At 41.2% G+C, this 25,932-nt stretch overlaps 1 long non-coding RNA gene and 1 pseudogene across 1 annotated transcript in view; one reads left to right on the top strand and one right to left on the bottom strand.

Annotated features, from left to right (window-relative positions):
* Positions 1-25,932, top strand: part of LOC144369620 (uncharacterized) — a 188,301-nt gene that overhangs the window by 33,225 nt on the left and 129,144 nt on the right. The gene's annotated exons all lie outside the window — the stretch shown is intronic.
* Positions 14,277-15,230, bottom strand: LOC106144779 (large ribosomal subunit protein eL43 pseudogene; annotated as a pseudogene).

Below are 25,932 nucleotides of genomic sequence, written 5' to 3'. Positions count from 1 at the left end.
GAATTGTAGCAGCTGGGTCTTCTTGACCTGCTTTCTTTTCTGATTAATTGTCTCTAAAATAGTCAAATACATGTCTTTATTGGTAGAAGTTGAATTTCCCATCATTATAGTTTTTTTAACTTTGCTCCAAAAACTGCCTGGTACTTCCGTGACCCTAAAAAATTGTCACAAATTCTGCATTTCTATAGCGCGCTTTCTAACTCGACCTAGTCAATTTAACTCTCACCCCACGTTGGGTGCCACTTCTGCCAAGCAACCAGTGCTGGCTTAAAGAAGGTTCGAATTGTCGGCAAAATGCTAGGAGGTTTTAAATTAAAGAGACAAGCCTCTAATTACCTTTAAAATCAGCTCCAGGATGGCTCCTCCTAGCTCCAGCCTCTAGCCACCTAATGCGGTAACGAGGTTTACTGAAGAGGCTAGCATGCGAGAGAACACACCAGGGAGTGGACTTTTATTGGGGAACAAAAACTTCTGGGGAAAATTCCATACAATGAAGGTTAAAGGGGGGGCAGCATCCCAAGGTCAGGGGCGAAGATTGGGTCTTTGGGGCAGTGGCCAGACACGCCTCTGCACAGACAAGCCCTAGGACCTGGAGAAGGGTGGGGAAAGCTCTGACATACCTGTGCCTAAGTGCCTCTCACCCAGCCAGGGAGGTAACACAAATCATGTGCGAGGATGGTCTCCCACAGCCAACGCTTTTTTTTTTTTTTGGATCCCACTCTTTAGGGAGGTGGGAGAAGGCAAGAACAAGAGAGAACTTAATTTTTTTGTGTGTGTAAGGCATTGATGACAATTTCGGTTATGTGTGCTTCCAGAAAAAGGGTGACGAGATTTTGCAGGAGATAGGGAGGCATTAGACATAAATATGGCTAATGAAAAATTCCCTATGGAAAGTTTGGCAGAAGGATGTTTTAAGAAAAACTTGAGATAGAAAAATTAGTCTCTTTATCATTCATTTAGCACATGATCTATTCCCAGCCCCGTGGTTTAGGAAAATCTCCCTATGAACACCTGTCTCAAGAGTTCTATGTCAAGGAAACGAGAGAAAAGTGGTGATGCTCCATTTTGGGTCAGTGAGAAAGAAAAGTTGGAGTGGGGAGGAGCAGAGACACTCAAGAGGTCAAAGGCTCAGATAGACAGGAAAGGGAAACGGACAGCATGGGAATTTTAGCCCTAGGGAATTCAACAGGTATCTTGGGGATGGCATGGAACATCCCCAGGAGGAAGACTGGAGGTTAAAGGTAACTTTATTTAGATCTCCAAAGTCAGGGTGTCTCCAATAGGTGTTTGGATGGACTTTCTGAATGTGTTAGTCATCTCCCCATAACTACACCAGTTCCTGAGATAACCTATAAATAGAAGAGTTTGTGGTGGCTCACTGATTTCACTGTCCACTCCATGATTAATTGGCCCTGTCACTTAGCCAGACATCATGACTGCAATGCTCATGGCCAGGAAGCAAAGAGAATGAGGAAGAGGCTGAAGTACTACAATCCTCTTCAAGAGCAGACCCTTACTGACTCAAAGATGATACTAGGCCCCACCTCCTAAAGGGTCCCAAAAGTACCATTCTGGAGATGAACCTTTTAGCACATTGGCCTTTGGAAGACACTTACGATGTAAAGTATTTAACTGTATGAGGAGCTGTCAGTGACAATAAAGGGAACATGGTGCTTTAGGAAATTAATGTGATCCTTTTAATTCTCTCTTCAAAGCCCTTGTGTATTTTAGGGGAAGGAAAGTGTTAAATGGTTGAAAGCTTTCCTGATGATGCCAGTTGAATCAAACTTGATGGCATTTAAAATGCATGGGCTGCAACTCCAGAGCAGACCTATGGGAGCGGTATGTGCCTCTTAGCACATACCAGGCTTTGATCTACTGTTAAATGTTTCTGGGTCTAAAGGCAATGCGACAATTGCACATTGCAAATGTTTGAAACATCAATGCCTTACACAAAAAACATGCTCTAAGGAGCATGAATGGAAAGGTGGCAGGAGGTAAGTAGATGAGGGCCAGCACACATCTGTGGGATCCAGTGATGGCCAACAGAGCCCAAAATGCATCAATTCTGCAAGAGATTCCACATTTGTCTGTCAATCAGGAGCATTGAATATAGATCCTGCAGCTGCTGGTAAAGGCTTAAGACAGACAGAGATGCAGATCTGTTAATAGCAGTAAGGGTGCTTCTTGGTGCTTCTCTCCTCATCCTCAGAAGTTAATGTGTGGATCCTAGTTATTTATAGGCAAAACAGCTGTATTGAAGGACAGTGTAGTGGAGGCAGAATCATAGATCTGTCAGGGCTGAAGCATGATTCTTTGTCATCACTTAGTGTAACCAGCCCAGAAAGGTCTCACTCCTCTTGAGACTAATGCTGCTGCTGGTTGCATCACTATCATGTGTGTCCACTGTTACACTAACTAGTCACCACTAACTGCCTGGGATAGGTCAGGCCCTGAGCCTAAGCTTTTACACTATTATAGTTTGTCTCATAAATCTTCTACCCTATGAGATAAGCAGTAATTATTCCAATTTTATATGAGAAAACTAAGATTCAAATGATTAAGTGACTCCTTTTCCATCTGAGTAGAGTGTTCAAGAAAACAAATTTGTGTACTATTTCATCAGACATTGTATAATAGCTGAGGGAAAAAGGCCTTTAGCATTAGGCAAACCTGAGTGTGAAGACTGGATCTGCAATTTGCTGGCTGTATGGATGTGAGCAGGTTCCAACTACCCTGAGACTGTTGATCCGTTTGTAAAGATGCTTATTCTAGTCATACTACAGTGCAAGTGATCAAGAAATGCAATCCAAATGAATGGAGTCGGAGAAGATAATGCTAAGTGAAATTAGCCAATCCCAAAACGCCAAATGCCGAATGTTTTCTCTGATATAAGGAGACTGATTCACAGTGGTGTAGGGAGGGGGAGCATGGGAGAAATAGATGAATTCTAGATGGGGCAGAGGGGTGAGATGGGAAGGGAGGGGGTATGGGGTTAAAACTGATGGTGGACTGAGATGGACGTCATTATCCAAAGTACATGTATGAAGACACAATGTGTGAATATACTTTGTATACAACCGAAGATATGAAATTGTGCTCTATATGTGTAATATGAATTGTAATGCATTCTGCTGTCATATATAACAAATTAGAATAAAAAATTGAAAACGTTATCCCTTTTTTAATGAGAATTTTTTTTTCTTTGCTCATGGATCAAAAAGCTTAGCCTATGACTCTATAGGGGTAAAATGATCTTTAAAGTAACGATTTCTTTGAAAGACTCTTGAAGATTTGAGCACAAAGGAGCTCTGGAAGAGCATTCTTTTTCCAAGTTTGATAACTTATCAAGTTGTACCACTGTTTCACCCTTTTAATATTGGCTTTTCTGACCAGTGTTGTTCTATAGCACAGCTGGTTCTGAGTAAAGTTTACAAGAACAACATTAATAGCTACTCTTCCAATTATCTATGGCTGACTAACAAGATACTCCAAATTTAAAGCTTAAAACACAAGTTATTCATTACTTCTCCAGACTGAGTGGTTCTGGTGGTGTCTCCCGGGCTCACTCCTCTAATTCTGGGCACTGAAGGGAATGGATGCATAATCCGAGGTGACCTCACTCACATGTCATTCCACAGTGCTAGCTGTCAGTTTTGTTGCCCTGGGCCTTGTTGGCATGGCCTTTCCTCCTCCAGCATGTCAACAGCTTTCTCACAGCATGGCTTCCTCAAAGCAGAGCTCCAGAGGATGAGCCCCAATCACAGGACTAGTGAGTCTCTAAGTTCATGTATGTTATGGTCCATGGGCCACAGCAAGTCACAGGGCCAAGATTAGTGTACCTGGGAGGGACTTAGACTCTCCTCCTTGATGGTAGACATGGCAAAGAATTGTAGTCATGTTTAATTCATCACATACTTATTCAAAATATGAAGGTATCTGGACAATATAAGAATAAGAATTGAATTTGCAAATTATGGATTTTTTCAAGAGCTTTCAGGCCTTTTCTCATCCTTATTTTGTGCAGGTAAAGCAGCACCGAGTAGCTCCTGGGCTGGTAGACTTGGTCAGCACCTGTCTCCTTCCTCCATCTTCTGGCAGGTTGCTAAGGCATATTACACATCCTCTTTGGAAACTGGCTACTGAACCTCTTTAGTTGGCCATGTTCAGGAGATAACTTTAATACTATAGTTCCCCTTTCCATTCCTCACCTGTGCCCACTAGCCTACTGACCACTGACTAGGACCTGCTTCTAGGGATAGGAAACATCATGGAACTGACTGACTGGCAAATATTACAATAGTAATAATAAATCAAAATTGCAACACATGTAACACATATAATTACTATTTTTCGTTGACCTCATTATGATTTTGGAGACTACCTTTTAACTTTATTTGAATTAATAGAGAAATAAAAGTATCTCTTATAGAAATAACATTATGTTTACTATCATTTAAATGCTTTTTACACTGAAATTATAAACTAGACATCTTTATTTTTGTCAGCTTTTTCACTGCTGCAACTAAAATACCTGACAAGAACAATTAGAGGAGGAAGTTTATTTGGAAGCTCACGTTTTAGAGGTCTCAGTTCATAGAAGCTAGCTCCATTCCTTTGGGCACTAGGTGGGGCAGAACATCATGGAAGAAGAGTGCTGTGGAGGGAAGTAGCTCAGGACACGATCAGGAAGCAGAAGGAGAGACTCCACCCATCAGATATAAAATATGTACCCCAAGGGCACGCCCCCAATGCCCACATCCTCCAGCCATATCCCACCTGCCTTCAGTTACCACTCAAGTTAATTTCCATCAGGGGATTAATTCACTGATTGGGTTAAGAAAGCCTTAACCCAATCACTTCATTTTTAAATTTTCTTGCATTGTCTCACTCTGAGGTTTTGGGGGAATACTTAATGTAAAAACCATAACATCTGTCTATATATTTATATATTGATATACTTAACACATAGTGTATAGCACAAATATCTCAACATTCCATTTGTGTGGTTATGCTAAAACACAGTTAACTAATCTAAAAGTGGTGTCTACTTGTTGCCATATTTTTATTGGAAAAAAAATGTCATAATGAATACTTTTCCACATATAACTTAATATTATTATCTTTCTTGGGATACATTTCTGAAGTAGACTTGCTGGGCTATCGGTTGCACATAACTTATAAAACTAATTTCATCAGCTTGTCCATCAAATCTTTATGAATTGATATTTCTAAGAATTATGTGTAAGAATGAAAAGCACTCCTTCCCTCTGAGATTTCATGTGGTTTTCTTTAAAAACTCAATTATTTCTTTTCTTAGCTTTTAGTTCTCTTGCCTTGGAAAAATTAAGTATTTTCAACTCGGGGGAATCAGCAGAACTCAAACTAAACATCTGAATTGCAAAGAGAAGCTCTCATGAAAATATCCCAGCCCAGGATTCCTTAGAGATAAAAAGGGACAGAAAAGTCAGAAAAGCCACAGAAGCCCAGCATCCAGTGCCCTGTGTTCCAGCAGCCCATTCATGGCAGGTCAGCCATCCCATCCGTACTAGGTCTGCTACAGGATCCTCCCACCCCCATAGAGGCTGGGACATTTTCCAAAGCCCTCCCCCTTTCAAGATGTGCTGGTGAACTAAAGTTTCCCAGCGCAGCCTGTCGTGGGGAAGTTATTTATACTCAGACCTGATCATTGCATTGGACTTCAGGATTGATAGGGCCCTTTTCCTTGGAATTATCTATTTATTCTTTGATAAGATGGACAGAAATATCCATTCCCGGGACTCGCCAAGAACACAAGTTTTCCTTCAACTCAAAATCCCAGACTCCCTCTCCTTTCGTCATTGCTTTCTCCAATGACGTTCCTCCAGGGACACTTTGAACTCTGCAATAGAAAATAGTCCAAGGTATTTTGCCACTTGGCAGTTGCTTCCAAATAGGGTCTCTTATATCTTTGTTATGGTGTCAGTGTCTGATTAATGTCTCAAGTAACTCCACAGAGTATTATTGGAAGGCCTTCCTAGGGCTTTGCACAGGGCCTTATTTCCAGGGATTCTAATACTCTGGGGCTTGGGAGTCTGCAGACTTCTGGGAGTGGAGAACACAGAGCTTCACCTACTTTCCTTCTAGAGCAGGGGTAGCTGCCCTAGTAGCAACCATTGCCGCCTTCCCCCTTCTCAGAGAGCCTTTTAAATTCTGAATGTTGAATTGAATCCTTGTTATAATAATACCTTACTTTTTCATACTAGAATGCAAAAGTTTTATGGCTTTTCATTTATATTATTCACTCATGTCAGAGCAAGAGGTGCCCTTAGAAATAAATCTTCTAGTTCCAATCCCTCATTTGGAAAGGCTGCAGCCCAGAGAAGGGACACGAGTTGCTTCAGCTCGCATATCTTGTTGGTACCAGGCCGTGGAATGAAGCCTAAGCTTTCTTCTGCCTTGGGGTGAGAAGTATTTCTCCACCACCATTTAAAAACTCTCTAGAGAATCAATTTTTTTTGTTCTCCTGAGTTGTCATTGAGCAATCACCACGTCCAACACTTTATAGTCATCATCACATCTGGTCCTCATGACAATTTTATCAATATCATTATCCTTATTTCAAAGGCAAGGAAAATTGATTTGGGAGATGTTAATTGCCTGATATGATGTATTAGTTTTCTGTGGCTGCCATGACAAAGTACTATAAACTTAGCTAATAAATTTGTTTAAGCTTCTAACAATTTTGTAGCTCCTGAGTCTAAAATGGATCTGATGAGGCTAAAGGCAAGGTGTTCACCGCACTGTGCTCCCTCGCTGGAGGTTGCCAACACCATGCCTGTAACTCTGCAGACCTGTTGATGGGATAATAGGTTTCCTGCCTTTTTCACTTCCCACAGTCTGCCAGATTCCTTGCCTTGTGATCTCTTCCTCCAGCTTCAAAGCCAGCAACAACTTTGTAATCCTTATGTGGCATCTCTTGGTCCCTTTGTCTATCATCTGGTCTCTCTCTGGCCATAGCTGGGAAAGGTTCTCTGCTATTAAGAACTCACATAACTAGATAATCTAGGATAATCTGGGATAATCTCCCCATTCTCAAGGTTTGTGATCTTTACTACATTTCCATGTTCCCTTTTGCATGTAAGGTAACGTACACAGGTTAGAGCATTGGGTTTTTTTTGATAATATTGCTATTCTGCCCATCACATCCCACCTTCTGGTCCCCAAATATCTACACCTGTACTTCATGCAAAATTCATTCTTATCCTCAAGTCTCCAAAAGTCTCTTTCCAAAATATGAAAGAAGCTATTAGATCAATGAAATGTAGACCTGTTAACTGTGGCGACAACATAGCTGCCATTTTCCTTTAACTTGGACTGTGTGATTCTCTTACTGATTTGCCTGAGTACCTCAAATCAGATATTGAACTGTGAGCTCTAAAGTCAGGACACAGTTTTGTTGTTCACTTTACTCCAGTGCGTATCACACAGTAAGCATTCAAAAATTTGCTAAATGAGTTGAAGAAAAAGAGCATCTAACGTGTATGAAATCATAAAAATATTTTTCCTGTTCCAACGTCTATGTTCTTAAGGATTTTTAGAGGCCCTAGAAACAGATTATAAACTTTACCAGAGCCCAGATTACCCTTCCACATAACCTACAGGATCTTAATTACTAATAAATGTCTTTTCAGGCATTGCTGCCAGGATTGGATCCTGGCCTGTGAACTCTAAGTGTATATAAAACCATTAAACTTACAGATTTCCTAATATTTGTTTCATTCCACATATTAAGATATATTCTGTGTGTATCATGATTATTCTTGTGGACAGAATGCTTCCTGCATTTTTTTTCTTATGATAACTGAGCCAGGGCAACCTGATGTTTTATTCTTATAAAGGTGTTTTTTTTTTTTTTTTTTTTTTTAAATAGCTTGCTTTAGACTAGCAATAGCCAGGAATGGGATTGGGAATAGGATTAACTCTTGATAGGCACAAGGGATTATATTAGAGATATGCAAATATTCTTTTTTATGGAGGAAATTTTTTAATGTTTATCTCTTAGTTTTATGTGGATACAATCTTTTTTATTTTATGTGGTGATGAGGCTCGAACCCAGTGCCTCACATGTGCTAGGCAAGCCCTCGACCACTGAGCCACAACTCTAGACATGCAAATATTTTAAAGCATCATTTTGGTGATGGTTGCACAACTGAGTTTCTCCCCCCAAAATTATCAAATTGTACCCATGGAAAAGGTACATTTTAATAAGTAAATTATACTTCAATAATTGTAGTAAAATAATTTGCCTATTATCCATTTAGTCTGCATGTCTTCCTTTAAATATTTTCTGCAAAGACATCCTCTGACTGCATCCCTTAAAATAATAAAGCCTGAACTTCTATAGCTTCATCTTGGCCTGTTAATAAGTAGAGCTGAGCAGTCACACTGAATTACTCCAGAACTAAGCATGATTACCCTGTGTGCCTCATACTTTCCAAACAGTTTAAGAACAAGCAGATACTCATTCATAATCCTTACAGAATCCTAATATTTGGTCTTAATTTATCTGAGTAATTATCTTGATATGATTCAAGTCATGCATTTGTTTATGTCCTACAAATCATTTAGATGTGGTAATTCAACCCCCAATCCATCAGTGTACTGCTGAAGAGACAAGTCGGCTCCCCATGACACATAAAATTTAATATGCTGATATATACACAATAGTGAGGAAAACATAGTGCGAAAATGAAATACTTATCAGCTTTTTAGTGTTTGTGGACTTAAATATCAATTACATAAATGCCTTTCTGTACAAATATACACAGCATCAAATACAGATAAGTGTAGGCTTGCAAATATAAACATTCTTTAAAAGGTTATTTGGATTAAAACAACAAAACTTTGTTTTGAGATTGTATAAATAATTCATCTGTGTCAAGAAGGGTTTTATTCCACAGTCAAAGATTTGGACTGGCCATCTTACCCTGAGAGTATTTGGTACAAGTTGAGAATCTGAACTGAGGAGACTTTGACCTTTGACTTCTTATTATTTGGCTCAGTGTTCTGTCCCATGAGAATCATTGGTCTACCTGGTATAGTTGTAAAAGTGCAGATTCCAAATCTGAATTAGCCTATCCAAGGTGACTTTACAGATGCTGAATTAATTTTCTGTGTGTGTGTGTTTGTAATGGCATCTTGCTATGTTGGCCAGTTGGGGCAAACACATTTTGCTAGGAATCTGCATTTTAAATGAATTCTAGAGAGGGCAGAGAGGTGGGAGGGAAAGGGAGGGGGCAGAGGATTAGCAATGATAGACATCATCATCCAAAGTACGTGTATGAAGACACGAATTGGTGTCAACATACTTTATAAACAACCAGAGATATGAAAAATGGTGCTGTGTATGTGTAATAAGAATTGTATTGCATTCCACTGCCATTTAATTTTTTAAAAATCAATAAAAGCTACAAGAGATTACAATGCACAGTGATAACTAAAATACTTGATTTCTGGTCAGAATGCTTCCCTGCAGTTTTTCACTTCGTTTTCTTGTGATAACTGAGCCAGGTGTATCTCAGAAAAAACGCTATCATTTTTTAAAGGTATTTTAAAAATAGTTTGCTTTAGACTATCAACAGCCAATCATGGAGTTGGGAATAGGATTAACTGCTAGTACTTGGAATATTTAGCCTGAACTGTTCAGATTCATTAATAGTCCAAAGAAAAGTGTTTCACGGCAGCTTTCCTCAAGCCTTAACGTGTGTGTGGATCCCCTGGAGTTGTGTTAAGGGGCAGATTCTGACTTTGTGGGTATGGATGGGCTGCTCAAGCTTCCAGCAAGCTCCAATGAGGCTGGTGCTGGACAACACTGTGACTCACTGATGAGGCTTTGAATCACGTCCATGCTATGGTACAGGATCAAGCACCTCCTAGAGAGCAGAGCAGGATGTCTCCGTCAAAACCGTCCCGTGAGTGAAAACGCCTTTTTTAGTTGAGGTGTGAAGAGTAAGTGTACTTCTGGAAACCTGAGCTCTAGGGGTCTGATGGGGAGACCTCTTGGGCTGCAGAGTGGAGTGAAGGAAGGGCTGAGTGTCCCTGTAGAAAAGGCAGTAGAAGGAGAAGCTGAGAACAGTCATCTAGGAGAACTACCTGGTCAGAAATAAGGGACAGAGAAGAGAGAATACTTAGTCATGCTCAGAAAAGAAGTCAAGAGACAGAACTCGGAAGATACCCTGAAAGTTGAGGGTTGGAGTCATGAGATGTCTACAAAACACCTGCAACTTCCCCATGAGTGGAAAGGAAGCCTTAATGGATTCAGTGTGCTCAGTTCAATCCAGATACACAATATTTGTATAACTTTGGCATCATACCTCAGAGTGGTTTTTAAATGATTCATCCTAATTATATAAGCAATAATTCCTTAACTAAAATGTGCTGAAGAATCACCTGGGAATTTGGTAGAACTAAATTCCTATGTCCCACCATCTAAGATTCTGACCCTAGTAATGGTACCTAGGAGTCTATATTCTCATAGTTTTAAAAAAACACAATTTGTTTACATTCACACATTTAGTTCTAAGTTATCTTGATTACAAGATGCTAATCCATTAAATCAAATATGCCTGTAAGCTAATTTGGGAGATAGTCTTCCTTACCATATGAAGTTACACAAAGTTTTGAGTCCCCAAATTGATTAGAACTTGTTGAGGGGAAAAAAACCCAGTACTAGAATCTACTTCTAGATGTATGGAGACCTCCATAATTCAAGGGAGTCGGTCACAGCCCTCATTCATCACAATGTATAGTGCAATTAATTCTGGACACTGAAATAAATTTTCATCTCAGGTAAGGTTTTGTAGTTTATTATTTAAAATTTGTTCTAATAGTTATACCTTACAGTAAAATGCATTTTGACACATTGAACACAAATGGAGCACAACTTCTCATTCCTCTGGCTGTACGTGGTGCAGAGTCACTCCAGTAGTATAATCATACATGTATACAGGGTACCAATGTCCGTCTCATTCCACAGTCCTTCCTACCCCCACAACGTCTCCTCTCCACTCACTCTCCTCTGACCAATCCAAAGTTTCTTCATTCTTTCCTACTGCCTCCCGCCCTCCATGATGGATCAGCATCTGCTTATCAGAAAATATTCAGCCTTTGGGTTTTTGGGGTTTGGCTTATTTAGGTTTTGTACTTTTGACTGACATTTAAGCATCTTCTAATTTAATTCAAAAATTCATCTATTATGACCCAATTCTAAATACTTACATTTTTCTTTCTTAGTTATCAGGACCAATTTATTTCTGAATAAATTGAATTTTAATATTTTTCATTGAATTTTAATACTTTAATAATCTTTCTTTCCATTGTCTGACTAGCAATTTTGATTTTCAAGGTTATTGTCTTTGGCATTGGATGATAATCAAGAAAAAAGACAAACTGGATGGGTGGAGGCATGAATAAGTTCTGTCACCGGGGAAGATGTTATCAACCGTCTTCCAAATGGCTTTCCCCATTCAAGACTCAGACACCCATCAAAGGCATAGATGGACAAGAAGAGGTTACTTGAGTAACTAGTGATGGATTTGGGTTTCAGAACCTGCAAACCAGCAACGGGTTTAGGACCCAAACCAGATTTTTTTATTAAATACTTACTCCGGTCAGGCAAGAACTATGGCATTCACGAGAGGGACACATGGTTCCCCAGAAACTTTGCTTCAAGAATTCCACTTTGAGGAACGGGGCATGGGACATTATGAGTCCCTCTAAAACTTCTGAGCAGCAAGGAGAAATGGTTGTTAAACTGCTTTGAAAATTAGAAATTTCCACTCAACTGCAAGTTATGCTGATTATTATGTCTAAAGGACTCTTCATGTTGGAATTTGACAGGATTATTCACATAGAATTATTTATTGTAAAGAGATATTTACTGTACCCTAAATGTGAGGGGACAATTTTAATGCACTGACATACATAAAATAGGTCGAGAGAAATACATTGAATGGATGAGGAAACCCGTTTAAGGCTAAAGAAACAAATATGAGGTATTTGAATTATCTGCAAATTTTCTGCTCCAGTAGTGTGGCTAATTAAGAGTTGACTGTGGAAGTATTTATTCAGCTCCGCCTTTGAATCTCAAAGATTGTCATAAATCAAGGCTGGCACAGGCTCCTTATGTGAATTACCATTAACTGAGTGAGGCTGATGAGTGTCTTAGTTTGGGCTGCTATAACAAAAAATACTCGCCTGGATCTTTTGAATAATAAACATTCATTCTCGCCATTCCAGAGGCTGGTAAGTTCAAGTTCAAGGTGCTGGCAGATCTTTGGGGAGATCCCTGTTCGTGGTTTACTGTATCCTCATATTAAGGAGAGGGAAAGAGGAGGGGAGACAATATCGCCTTGTATCATATCTCTTATAGCTGCATGGCTTAATCCATAATGACCTGCACATCTGTTCAAATGCCCTTTCATCACAAAGACCTCCTGGAATATTACCTCTTCTTTGAGCTCATGTACTGAATGACGTTCAAACCCCCAGTGCCTCTGAATGAGACTGTTTGGAGAGAGCACCTTTAAGGAGGTAATCGGTTGAAACCATGCTGTTGAGGTGGGTCTAGGCAAGGGGCAATGAGGACACACAGAAAAGACCCCAGGAATGTGGCCACATGGAAAGGACCATGTGAGGGCACAATGAGAAGCCAGCTCTCCATAAGGCAAGGAGCAAAGCATTAGAACAAGCCTTCCCCATTGATAACCAGCCTCCTGAACAGTGAGAAAATTTTCTATTGGCTAAGTCGCCAGTTGGTGGCATTTTGTTATGGCATCCTAAGAGACTAACATGTACATGCTGACCACTGAATCAACAGTATGCCTCCATTCTTTTCCTTCACAGAACTTATTATGTGACATTATATTATAAAATTATTTCTTTTCATTTACTTTATGTCTCCCTACTTCTTTGTAAGTACTATGAAGATGAAGAATATGCCATGTTTATTATAGTGCCCAGGATAGTATCCTGAACACAGCAAGTGTTCAACAAATATTCATTAATAAACTAATGCATGGACTAGGTGGTTAAGATTTCTTAGCTTCCTGGTCTTTCTTAACCTGTCTGTCATCCATTTCTGTGCACCCTTCTTTGACTCCCACAGACCTTCCTGATTTTCTGGGACTCTCTACCCCTAGGTCTTCCCTGAAGAACACTGACATGGGCTTACCCTCTTTGTCCTGGGCACTCATCCTTTCTTGGCTGCTCTGTGAAGCTAATTCGTCTCCTGTGTATTATTTTTCTCCAGCAAAGGAAAGTTGGCCTGAAAAGGAGTTATGCACTTGGTCCTAAGTGCCATGCATCTCTACTCTTGAGACTAAAATCTATCTTTTCAACATTTCTCTGGCACTTGAATTGCCTAGTCTGCCTGATCTTTATCCTGCTGAGAGAGGCTGAGGTGAAGGTTCTCTGACAAATGCAGCTAACATTTGTGCAGTGTAGGAGATACAAGGCACAAAAGAAAGCATTCATTAATAATGTAGCCTGCTTGGCTGAAAACTTGCAATTTTGATGCTTTAAAGACTGCATTCATTTTAGTAGTTGAGGGTCGATGCCATCCTCAGAACAGGTTCATCTTGCAAGACTTGCCAGATTGAGTGTATCTGGATGACTAGGTTTTTACTTACAATGGAAACTTGGGTAGAGATCATGAATTTCTTTCGACTATCCAGGTTGGCATTCAAGGTCCTCCCCAAATTAGTTTTATACCTCATCTACCACTGTTATATGTGAAATTTTGGTTTTGCTTCCAACAGAATAATTCCTGTTTCCTAGGCACTCCCTTGACTTGCCTCTCTGATACCCTTCTCCTGTGAAGTCGGACATTACCTTTTGTTTGATTATAAATTGTACTTCTCCATTCCTCATTTCCATTTTTTATTTTTAATGTATATCCTTTGTGTATTTTAGCACATTTTATCTTTAAAACAAATTTTGTACATTATGTTAATGTATCTGAGTAGTTGAACAGTGTTTTTTTTTTTTTTTTTTTTTTTTTTTTTTTTTTTTTTTAAAAAAGCTGAGTATATACCTAAGTCGTAAGACTTAGGTTATTGTAATTCAGGTCTTTTTTTCTTCAGTAGTTTCATGCCATTATCATCTAACTATCTCAGCAAAATTTTCCAATTCAAATTAGAAGGGCTTCAATTTACAAATCTTTTGAAAGGGTAACATTAATGGAATTCACATCAGAACATCCAGTTAATACAATTAACAAACCAACCACAATTTTGCTATATGGTAGAACTTTCTACTGGTTCTACTGGTTTCAATTCCTTCAGCCTTCTGATTGCAGACTCGACTGACAGCAGAAGTGGTGTTGTAGGTCCACAGTTTTCATGCAGGAACCTCAGTGCCAGATCCCCACAGCCCATCTATTCACCTTGGTTTGGCCACAGAAGGAACATGTATACTTGGCATGCTGACTGATCTCAATTTTCTTCACCATTTTCCGGAGGAAGGCACTGTAGCTACCGACGATTCCGACTTTCTTAGTGCGTTTAAGCCATGTTGCTGTGTCTTAGGCCCAGACCAAAGAGGGTCATTTCTATTTATAAAACACTCCCAAACCTTCAAGGTCATTCTCAGTAGGAAAAAGTAGCAAACACTTAATGATCACTTACCAGGTGCTGGGAACTCTCCTTTGTTTTGTAACATACAATAACTTATTTGGTGCTTATAATGAAGCTGCAAGATAGATATGACCATTATCTCCATTCTATAGATGAGGAAGTAGAAACAGACACCATCTCCACTTCTACAAGAAACTTCTGATCTCTTTTATACAAAATTGCTTCCTTCACTGAGCTTCAGTAGCACATGCTTCTTCCCTTATGCCATATCTTTTTTTTTTTTTTTTTAATTTAGGTATTGTCTGACTCATGCTGCTGGTCTATGAGCTCCTTAAGAGCAAAACTCCTGTCTTAATCTTTCTGCCCATCAAGCACTTGCTGAACATAAGTACTTAAGAAATTTCTACTGCATTGACCTGGATGGACTTCTTGGCCCTGGAAACCCTTGATTTGCTGCTAAGTGTGCTCCCAGGACTTGGATGTTGGTCCATGGAAGTACTGACCTGATTCCAAATAAGCTTTTCGAATGTGATTTCTGGAGGGTGAGGAGTTGGATGTATATTGGGCCAGAAGAGGGCTCTTAAGAACAGACTTATCCAGCAGCTCATGTGTCATTGTCCTTTTTTAGTGATGAAGGAGGCTTGGGATGGTTTTTAGACACGCAGTGAACATGTTAGGGGAATTGGCTCCTCCTGTCTGCTGGGTTCTAGGCTGGACATATAAATACATTATTTCATTTTCTCTTCCAGTATAAGAAAGAGTGTAATTTGAGTTCTTTCCACCTTTTCAAGACTCGCCTTCCTTTCTAGGAAGTGTCTTCTCTTGTCTTTCCTAGCACCAGTATGCTGAGAGGCATTGCCAAGTAGGAATGGCGCATGGTAATTTCTTTGTCAGCCTACCCCATGTTGCTTAGAGGAAGGACTCTCCATTGTGGACCCAGGTCATTTGCAGTGACTTTGCATGAAAGGTGACCTTGTTCAAGGACCAGGGCGTTTCCAGGTTTAGGGTGTATCCTGCTGGGAATAGGGAGGATCCTGCTGCCTCAGGCGTGCCAGCTCCTTGAGTTCCTGTTGAGTTCTTATGGGATTCAGAGTATTTTGGGATACAGAGCCCAGTGGAGGTGTGGATTTTCCCCAGAATGTTCATGTAGAGTGCAGGTGACAGTTCGAGAATATAAAGAGTTGCTGTTTGAATCTACAAGGTGTGTGGTGGCTTGTGATTTTGTGCCTAGCCAGACTGCAGCACCAGTATGTGTGCCATTGACAGCACATGAGGTGCAGATGGCTGTGTGTGGCATTGCACAGTGTTCATACCTTGAACACTGCTGGAAACTCTGGAAGACCAGAGATGGAACCTTATCCTTCATTCACTTGGGTGCACAGTCTGGACAAACAGGCAGTTTTGTGATGGGTGGCTGGTCCTTCCTCACACTCTAGTAGGCATTTGTACAGGCATTATGGTATCGGAACTTGGAACAGTTAAAGAAGCCAGGGTGCACCACAAATTTCTGGATGATGAGTGAAGAGAATTTCAGGGAAGAGTTTTGGAGAGCCTAATATCTCATCATAGTGGCCACACTGAATATCTTCCATAAATACAGACCAAGGCTTTAGAATGTCAAGGAACTTGCTCAAGTTGCCTAAGGAATTGGAGAGTCAAGGTTAAAGAGTCTCTTAAAAGCACCTCTGCTCTTCATGCTTATCACACTTAATTGTTAAGCAATTATGGAACTAAAAACCATTCCTGGGCTCACCGACAGTGCTAGCTAGTTGAGCACTGAGTTCTACCTTCTAAATGGTTCTTTCTACAGCATACCTTTGAATCAGGCTCCTAGTTTCTTCAGTCCTTGGTTTTGTCAATATGCAAAGTGATGTAAAATTAAACCGATTCTTATCTCGAACTGGTCCTGGGTAATGTTTTTGTAGCTGCCAGAGGAGCTTCCCCAAAGGCATTTTTAATGTTATATTAGTTTATCATTGTTCTTTTTCTTCGGTCCCATATTCTAGGCTTTCCATTCCCAAGAACAATCACTGTGGCTGTTATTATTCTGATGTAGAAGGTAGCAGAATGTTCCATCCTCTCAGAGATGGAATTCCCATTAGGCTCTGGGAACAGCGATCATGGGTTTTGCCCTTCTCTGAGAGCTTCTCTGAGGCAAATATGAGATCTTGGTTTTTGGACGGGCTGTGTTTATAGTCAGACGTTGTGGCTATTGAGACACAATGTTCCATGGTGATTGATAGGAACCTGGGTAACTGCAATTATGCTAAATGAAAAGGAAATGAAAATCCTGAAAAGCTCGTGAGCACAATTTGATATTGTATTTTGTTTCAAAGTGCCTTCATATCATTACGTGAAACAATAAAACCTGTTGTATGGCCTAGTTTGAACCCCCCCCTCGTTTTTATTATAACCATCCTCGGAGGTATTTCAGAGCTGCTTTTGATGTTCCTGATCCATGTGTCACCTTGTTTAATTCTTCCATCTGTAAAATGAGACTGGAGATTTTATGATGTGCAAATAAGAGCTATGAAGCATGGAAATATAAAAGCATGGTGGTTGGAGGACTTTTCTATCTACACTAAAATACCAGCAAGCACAACTCTGAAATAATTCCTTTGTGTGCTAGAAGCAGAGTATTATTTGTAATCGTAGATGGTAATACATTAACAGAGAAGCCTGAATTGGCTGTTATTACCCAACAAAGGAGTGGAGAAATAAAGAGAACTTGGGCTTCCAGGCTAGTTGACTAATTTCTCATGGTGGTAAACCCATTAAAGGAAAGGAGTTCTGTGGTCCTGATCCTGTGGGGTTCCAGAATTCCTCTAAGTCACTGTAGAAACTTACTGAACTCGGCAGAGACGGAGGACCTTCTGCAGAGAAAATCAGAAGTGGCTTAGTCCATTTCTTCCTGAATTCGGGGAGAAGTGCCCTGGGAAGGGCCAGAGCTAGTCTAGGAACTGGCCGGCAGGTTTCCTCTGTCAACATCTCACTTCAGTAAGCTCTTGGTGGCCTGAAATGGCTCCTTAGTTTCTGAGGGGCTGGTGTCCAGTGTGTTCTGAGGGTTGGGAGACAGTATTATTAATCTCGGTTCCGCAGCCCATAATTGGTGGGTTGTCGCACATCTGGTGTGCATTTTTCTACTTGTACAGCCAGGGTATTGGACTAGGAAATCTCCGAAGGCCCCTTTGACTACTATAGGTTATGATCTTTTGACCTAAATCTCCTTTGTGACACCCCGAACAGTTCAACATTTAATAACAGAATTGTCACTTCCATCAGATCTGAAAATCCACCTGCTTGTGTTCCATCTTTCCCCCTGTGTTCCTGTTGCAGTAAAAATCTCCCTTATACACTCTAATTTTAGTCTACTTTCCACACTCCAGAATCAATGCCTCCACTTCTGTTCCATAGCCGAAACCCCCACATTTTTGTAAAACTTAGATTATACAGAAGATGTATATTCTCCAGCTCTTTCTCCTTCAGTGAATCCTTTTGTTATGGTTTGGATATGAGGTGTTCCCCGAGAGCTCACTCCACCTGTTTACAGTGACTGCCCAGGTAATCCACGAGAGGATGAACTCACTGATAGGATATATCTCCCCAGATCTAATCATCTCACCTCTGAAAACTCCTGCATGGTGTCACCCATGAGCTTCAGAAGGATCCCTTGTATCTAAGCCATACAGTCCACGCTGGGTGCCCCAAAGCTCATACTCATTTCACAATTCAAAGTACATTTAATAAATTTCCAAAAGTCTCCATACCCTAACAGTTCCAGAACTTCCCAAAGGTCTGAATCTAAAGTCTCTAAGACGCCAGGAAAATTCATAGATGTCTTCCCTTGGAAAGAATAAAAGTCACATATATCCGGTATAAAATGGCAGAGTGAACATTTCATTCCACAAGGGAGAAATGGAAGCATAGAAAAAAGGGATGGAACCAAAACAAAACCAAAATCCAGCTGGGCAAACAAGTACAGCTTCTGGGGTACAAGGCGACTTGATGTTCTCTCCAAAGGGCTTTGCTTCTCTCCAAAGCTCTGCCCCATGGCCTTGCAGTCCACATGACCTCTCCTGGTTTGGGATCTATTCGTCTTTCCTCAGCATACATTCCTTGTTACTGGCACCTCTAAATCCCGGGGGTCTCCACTGCATCTTTGGCTTCTTTCTTTTCCATGAAATCATCACCAAGGGGCAGCCCACGGGAACTCTGATTCCGCTGTACTTACCTGGCCTCCCAGGCCTTCCTTTGAAATCTTGGGGGGGGGGTTCCTGGAAACTTCCAAGTCCAGTATCCTGTTTTTCTGAGGAGCCAGCACCACGTGCTTGACGCCAAGGCCTGCTGCCATCTGAAATGGTAGTCAGAGGCTGCTGCAGCAGTCTCAGAAGGCCTAAGTGCTGTGCAGCTTCAGAGTAAAACAACTTCCCAGCCTTGACCTCCACCTTGGCCACCTCCCATCCCCACACTCCCTGCAGTCAGGGTGCCCCAGTGATGTCGTCTTAAAGGAATTTTTACTTTTACACTTTTAGCCTGGGATGAGTGTGGTTTACTAATTCCTGAGAAGCCCTCAAGGCATCCTCCCTGTTTTTTCTCAAAGTATGTATTGTCCCTTTTTTTTTTTTTTTTTTTTTTTTTTTTTAGAGAGTGAGAGAGAGAGAGAGAATTTTTAATATTTATTTTTTAGTTCTCGGCGGTTTGAGGCTGTAATCCCTTTAACAACCACTCCTCGAAACTTCCTTAGCCTCAGGTTTCATAATTTTCTGGCCAAACTGCAAGTTTTTTTTTTTAAATCTCTTTTCTGCTCCTGATGATCACAATAAACTTGGCTAAAAATTGCTAGCAGCGTCCATGCCACTGCCTGAATTTTGAGGCTGTTTCCTTAAAATTTCCTCTGAAAGCTTAGTCCATTACCTTTAAATTCAGCCTCATAGAAGTCTCAGAATGTGGACAAAATGTAGATGACTTCTTGCCAGAACATGATGTGAATGGCCTCTAGTCCAATTTCCAACCTCTGAAAACTCATGAGCTCAGTCTTTACTATCCACATCCCCATTTGACATTCTGGCCTTCTCAACTCCCCCCAGAATTGCTTATTGAGTGCCACTTAACTCTAAAGTTTTTCCAACTTGCATCTCCAATTGTTTTTCAAACTTTCTTTCCCCACAAATTGGTCCTAAAGATTTGAGGCACATGGTCAGGTTGGTCAAAATGACCCCACCTCTCAGTAACAATTTCTGTTTGAGTCAGTTTCTGCACTGCGGTGACCAATATAACAGACAAGAACACATATAGGAAGAAATTTTACTTTAGCTCATGGTTTCAGAGGTTCAGTATGTGGCCGGACATCTCTAGCTCTGGGTTCAAGATGCAGTAGAACATTATGGCAGGGGTATGGCAGGGGAAAGAAGCTCAGGACATGGCAAGCAGGAAGCAAAGAGAAAGCTCTGTTAAACAGGAGCAGAATATAAACCCCAAAGTAGTACCCTCAGTGACCTACTTCCTTCAGCCATACTTGTCTACAGTTCTCAGTTTAGCCATCAATGGAAACTTCCACCAAGATTTCAAAGGGTTAATCCCCTGAATTTTGATTCAATTTCACACCTCTCATAATCTAATCATTTCTCCTCTAAAAATTTTGGCATTGTCGCACACATGAGCTTTTGGGAAATACCTCATATCTAAACCACAACAACCCTTGAAGTAGAAATATTGGAACCTCCAGTCCCTTCTATCTTTGCTTCTGAGTCAGAATCGGCCTCTCTGTCACCTGGTCTGCCACCATGATGTACTTTCTCACCATGGAGACAAAGGCAACAGGATCAAGCTACCATGGACTAAAACCTCTCAAATCCAGAGCCAAAATAATCTTTACCCCCTTTAAATGTGCTGAGACACTTTGTTACAGGGATGGAAATCTGGCTAAGCACCACTGACGGTGAATGGCCTCTAGTCCAATTTCCAACCTCTGAAAACTCATGAGCTCTAGTCCATCAGCTAAACCCTCATTGAGGGCCCCCTCCCACCACCTCATCTCAATTTCTGTGAAGTATCTTAGTAGTCAGAAGGGCTTATGAGGTGACCATCTCCAACTTGGTCTCATTTCTGCAGCCAGAGTTCGGAGGATGCCTGTGCGGCAAGGCTGAGTGAAGAGAGCAGGGACGTGCTGTGTGGGTGGCAACCTCGAGTAGACTGCTGCAGATTCCCTTCCTCCCAGAGCAGGTGCAGGCTCCTCTCTTCCTGAGTGCTTATTTGGCAAGGGGGTTTTAATTAGTGCAAAGAGACAGGACCTCATTAACCCCGGGCAAGGACTCTGTTCCAGAATGAGGAGAGAGCCAGCATGTGTGCCCAGAAAATGCTAGACCTATCGGGGAACTGCCAAGTTTTAGGACTGAAAGGCACCTAGCCACTTACCAAATCCAAACAAAAGTGGGTCACATCATTCTGATTAGTATGAAAACAGTATTTTTATTATTTGTGAAAACTGCTTATGTAGCCAGGCCCATATGTTGGAATGTGTGTCCCTGTTTTCCTGGTGCTATTACAAGACATACTGCAGAACAGCAGCCTCACATCTTAGTGTACAGAAGAGTCGCACACAGAACCTGTTAAAACAGTCCTGGGTCTGCCGAGAAATCCTACCTTTGATAATCCAGGGTGGGTTGAGGAAATCTTCATTTTTTTTAAAGTTGTAATTATTATTTTAAGCTGTAATATAATACACAAAAAATAAAATTTACCATCCTAAGCACCTTTAAGTGTGCCATTCCATGGCATGAAGTACATTTTCATTGTTATGAAACCACGACCACTATTCCTTCTTCAGAATCCCTTTAATCTTGCAGAACTGAACCTTTGACACTAACTTCCCGTCTCCTTCTCCCTAACTCCTGGGGACCACTACTTTATTTATCTTTAAACTTGTTTTATTAAGTTCATTTTTAATTGGTGCATTATAATTGTACATAATAGTAACCTTGGTTGTTACATATTCTTACGTGTGCCAAACATGACTTGTTCAATTTCATTCTATATCTGTATCTATAAATTTGACTAGTCTAGGTACCTCATGTAAGTGCTGTTATACAGTATTTGCCTTTTGTCTTATTTCCCTGAATGTCTTCAAGGATCACCTCTATTGTAGCATTTTCTTTTATAAGCTGAGTAATATTCCCTTCTATGCATAGTCCACATTTTGTTTATCTTTTCACCTGTCAGTGGTTCTTGAGTTACTTCTCTTTGGTTATTGTAAATAACACGGCTATGAACATAGGTGTACAGATGCTTCTTATTTACAACTCAATAAACCCATAAACTGAAAATACTGCAAGTTGAAAATCCATTTAATACACAACCTAGCAAACATCATAGCTTAGTCTGTGCTACTTTAACCATGCTTAGAACACTGACATTTAGCCCACAGACAACATCATAGAATAGTATTTTATAACAGGTTGACTGTCTCATGCAAGTTATTGAATCCTGTACAGAAAGTGAAAATGTAATGGGTTTATGAGTAGTTCTCACACCATATTAAAGTTGAAAAATTGTAAGTCAAGCTATCTTGAGTTGGGAAGCATTTGTATATGAATTTCTTGGAATATGAACATAAATCTGAATATATATATATATATACACATGTGTATGTGTGTGTATGTATATATTAAAAATATGTATATATGTATATATATATATATTTTAAAAATCTTAAAAACAAGGTTCCCAGATGACTCTGGTGCTGATGATTCTTGGCCCACACTTGGAGATTCTGGCATGGTGGGAAGGGCCAGCTAAATGTGCATGCAAATTCTGGCCCTTGTCCTACTTCCTGCTCTGAGTCCCCAGGCAGTGGTCTCAGTAGGCATTCTTCAAAGAACCTGTTTGAACCAGAGCATTTAATATTACTTCTCAAAGAGAAGGTGCCAGGACCTAAATTGCAACTGGGGGCTAAGCTTTCCAAGGCAATATTTGTCAGAGTTGTGAAAAGGACATTGCTTGCAGAATCAAGGCTGTTCCCCTAAGGAAACAAATATGATATTACCAATCAAAGGTGCTCTTAGTCTGTGCCTGACATAGGTAGCCACTTTCACATATATTCTCTTACTGATCCCTACGACAGCCCTGTAAGTAGGACATTTATTACTAATTCTTTCATGTTCTAGAGGGAAAATTGAAACCTGAAGGTGTATGACTTACATCATGTTACAAAACTGGCCTGGACCAGACTCCTGACTCGGCTTTCCCTCCCCTGCATCAGAACGTAATTGAAATTGGAAACAATGCACCTTTGAACCTTCCTGCTCAGGAATTCTGGAGCTGGAGAAAGTATGTGAACTGGCTCTTTTGTGGGAGGTCCTGCAGGTGAAGAAAGTGTGGCATTGGGCAGACCTGGTCAAGGCAGAGCTGAGGGCTGCTGATGGCCACATAACTCGGGTAGGAAGACTCTGGGGCTGCTCAAAGCAGAAACTGGGGGCAAGACGAGAAACATAACAGCTCGTCCTACCCAAGGGAGAGAGTGAAGGCTGTCCTGGGTGGGCAGGATCTCTCTGGTTCAGCCGAAGAGTCTTAGCCAGTATGTGTTTGGCCAGGGGTCTACACTGCCTGCCATAGGCTGGTTCAAGGCAGGGGTACTGGTGGTAGAGGATATGAAGGTTGCAAGCTGCAGCTACTACGGCATTTGTTCTAATTTGGTGCCTTTCTCCAGCCACCTAGTTTTCTGACTTCTGTCCTGTCTAGACAGAGGGAAGACATTCTGCTTATATGCTCTGGTTGGGAGATAGCAGCCTGTTCTGGGGCAACCAGAGAATAGCAGGAAGAATTGATGGCCGAAAGGCCCCTCTTACATCAATGAAAAACCCCTCTGCTTTAGTGGGAGCATCTTTTAGCCTGGGTGTCTAAGCATGAAGACCTCAAACCCCTTGTGAAGTATGAGGACACAGGTGAACAAAGTCCATAGAACCACCACATGACCCAGCCACACCACTCTTTGGCATTTATCCTAAAGCATTTAAGCCAGCACACTATAGTGATAGCTACGAACCCATAAAACAGCACAATTCACAGTAGCCAAGTCATGGAACCAGACTACCTAGGCATCCATGAGTCTATGAATGGATGAAGAAAGTGTGGTGTATATGCACAATGGGATTTGCCTCAGCCATAAAGAATGAAATTATGCCATTTGAAGGAAAATAGATAGAATGGGAGCATTATGTAAAGTGAAATAAGCCAAGTTCAGAAACTTGAGGGTCCTGTGTTTTTGATCATATGTGGAAGCTAGAATGAAAAAATGTGGGAAGACCTTAGAGTTCCTACTAAGGACCAGGGGAAGAGGGAAGGGTAGGGAAAGGAGTTCTTGGGAATGAAATTCACCAAATTATGTTCTATGCATGAAGTAGCAACAAATCTCACCATGATGTATAAATATAATACACCAGTTTTTTTTAAAGCAAAAGAGCAAATAAAACCAAACAAGATGAGCTAAATGTAAATGACCAGAGTTCATGGGCTGAAGGTAGGAGGCAGGTCTTGCCAACCTCCCCTGCACACAAGCTACACTGGTAATTTGGCAAAGGAAGAGAAAGCAGCTGTTCTCAACAAGAACCCTCTTCCAGGTCTCATAGCTTGTGGCTAAGAGGAGGTGGGACAGCCCTGGGGGGAAGGACCCTGTTGGTGGGGGAGCTTTTCTGTCTTCCCAGAGGTGCCTTCCTTCCACGAGTGCTTCTCAGGGCTGCCAGATGCAGGGAGGGAGTCTTCTCTGACCAGTCACCCTCCAACAGCATGTAAAGAAGTCTTGGCTATATTTTTAGAAGTTATCTTAAAAAAAAAAATTGGGATTCAGAAACTGGGGCTTACTCTACTCATAAGATGTGCAAGCTTAGTTAGGGGCCCACCTTCCTAAATAAAATTCCATGAAGAACTTCAAAGCTCAGACCCTCCCTAAGGACCTAAGTGTTGCTCTGACTCCTACGGCCCCTTCAGGGACCATATAGAAGACAGAGGACCCGTGCAGGCAGAAGGCCCTCCCTCTGGTCCTTGCTAGCACTTTGCGGTGGGTTAGGACTCTCAAAAGACCACACTGAAGCAAAAGGACAACGTCAGTGAGACAGATAAAATTGGCAAAATACATACAGCAAAATAAATCTCACAGGGCCTTGAACCAGCCTAGGGCAGGCAGGTGTAGGCCCTGGCCAAACACATCTCTCATATCCTACCATCTTTCTGAGCCAGATAGGTTCCAGGCTCCTGCTCAGAACAGCTGGCCTCTCTCCCAGAACTCAAAAGGCCACAGATGGCCCTCTCAAGGGCCTTGATGCATCCTGGTTGTGGATGGAGGGAACAGAAGGTTCTAGACTCTGTGGCCTTCATTCCCACCCCTGTCCTCACTGGCCTTGACCTCAGCTATTGTCAGATGCTTTAGCTGTGTTGCCTCATCCCTGAGGCAACGTATGCAGAGTCAACGTGTCCTATCCCTACAGTGACCGCGAGGCTAGCTACACTATCAGTACACACGGACTGTGAGGGCGAGGTCTTTCAGACAGTGTCCCCACACGAGGACATTTTATCAATGCAGACTAAGAACAGACCAGGCTGACTTCACCTGAAAGTGTTTCTTGTTGCCTTAAAACACTAGGTAAACACATTATGTAATGTGTAAACACACTATAACGAGTGACCTAGTTAGAGCTGTTTAAAACGGGCTTTGCGTAAGTATGGGTTACAATAATACTCTTATTTTTAGTAGGAATGGGAGATGAATGCCTTCTTGCAGATCAGGGTCACATTCTCTTGCCTTCATCAAGGAGGGCAGAACAATTAGTCAGTTCCCGGGGCAGGAGACTCCAGGTTCTCAGCATACAGCCGACCTGCGTCCCTGTGCACAGCCCAGCCAGGGCAAGGGCCTTGATAAACACTTCATTAGGTTCGCTCCCAATAGTGCACTGGTGCTTAATGCTAAATAGAAGTGCGGGGGCTGGAAAATGAGCCAAGTGCAGTCAGAAGTCTAGGTTCTATTTCTTTCTCTTCAGGTAACCTTGAGGAAAACATTCATCCCTTTGAGCCCCAAATCTGCCGATGGTGTTTTTAAAAAAAGTCTCCTGAATCACACTGTTTTGTAGGTACAAATATTTCCTAGGAAATACTTTAAAAATCTTTCACACCAAAATGTTAGTGACTCATCGATTCTCCACTCCTGTTTCTAAAGGAATCAGAAGTACCATGATCTCCCAGAGTTTCTGAATTTGGGTGCCAGGCTTGGCATTTTATAGGCACAACCTCATTGAATGCTCGAAATAAAGCTGTATAGCGGTAGTTCTCA

The sequence above is a fragment of the Ictidomys tridecemlineatus genome, chromosome 12, assembly GCF_052094955.1.
Source record: "Ictidomys tridecemlineatus isolate mIctTri1 chromosome 12, mIctTri1.hap1, whole genome shotgun sequence".
NCBI classification, from domain to species: domain Eukaryota; kingdom Metazoa; phylum Chordata; class Mammalia; order Rodentia; family Sciuridae; genus Ictidomys; species Ictidomys tridecemlineatus.
The sequence above is the reverse complement of the archived record's forward strand: the minus strand, read 5'-3'. Positions and strand labels throughout refer to the sequence as shown.